Below are 1171 nucleotides of genomic sequence, written 5' to 3'. Positions count from 1 at the left end.
GCTCTTTGTATAAACATTTGTTTTTGGCTCTCAGTGGTCCACAGACCTCAGCTCGATGGAACACGGGAAGGGAAGGACAGAGACAGGAAGAGGGCAGCAGAAGCCATAGACAAACCTCACCTACTTCGCAAGGGTACTGTGGCTGTCCTCAGGTCCTGGCCCAGGAATCGAAGCTCCTGTCCCTACTGCCTCCCGTCCTTCTAACAGGAATTAGACTCTGGAGGTTCCTGTTAGGCTCCAACTTGGAGAACTCCCTGCAAATACACTCAATGTCACAGGCTGGCACAGACATCTAAAAGGCATTCCCCGTGTTCATAAGATAAAATATTAGAAAAAATAATTGTAAAAAATTAGAATTTTATAAATGTGGATCATAGTCTATCCTTCTTAAAATAATTCCCAGAGGCACACAGTTATACTAAAAAGACTGAGAGACTAAAAGCCCAGAGTCAACCAATTACTGGAGAGTGAAATGGAAACTCCAACAAGAGTCTTGGTATCAGTTTCCCCAAATTCCAGTCACCGGTTTCCCTCTTCAGGGAGCCAATGCCTGAGAGCCAGCATAGGGGAATTATGACCCATAAACCCAGAAGCTATCGAGGTGTCAGCATTCTCCACGTCCCTGCCCGCCACTTGCCTCAGCTGCCACAAGCAAGTCTTGTCTCCTCCACTTACAGGACATATTGTCAAGACCCCATTGGGCTTCCTTTAACTTCATGTGGACGTCCTTGCTCATAGCAACGGTGGCCTCCTGGTCTTTTCTTTCTCCTTCTCCTGGTTGTCCGGTTCTCAGCAGGCTAGGCCACCACTCAGGGGCTGTTGGGATCGGCATGGCTGGCTCCCCATCCGGTCTTGCCCCTCATAATCTCTCCCTCCTCCTGATCTTGCCCCTCAGTCCACCTCCTCCCCACCCATTTTCTCTCCTTCTCCAGCTTCCCTTCACCCGCACCCTCTGCACGGGAGCCAGGAAACACTCATTGTTGGGTAACAGGATTATGATGTCCCCGCTGGGGTTATGACATCAGCCCATGGTGATGCTCAGAGGAGGAGAGAAAGATCAGAGGGTCGAGTGAAGACTGAGCAGGACTGCCGCGGGGAGCTGGTTTGAGACCAGCCCTGGATTCAGACAGAGCCTGGTCGACACCAGAGGCCGATGGAAGGCTTGGAGGAT

This window comes from Galeopterus variegatus, unplaced genomic scaffold, assembly GCF_000696425.1.
Source record: "Galeopterus variegatus unplaced genomic scaffold, G_variegatus-3.0.2 Scaffold3698, whole genome shotgun sequence".
NCBI classification, from domain to species: domain Eukaryota; kingdom Metazoa; phylum Chordata; class Mammalia; order Dermoptera; family Cynocephalidae; genus Galeopterus; species Galeopterus variegatus.
Note: the sequence above shows the minus strand (reverse complement) of the source record.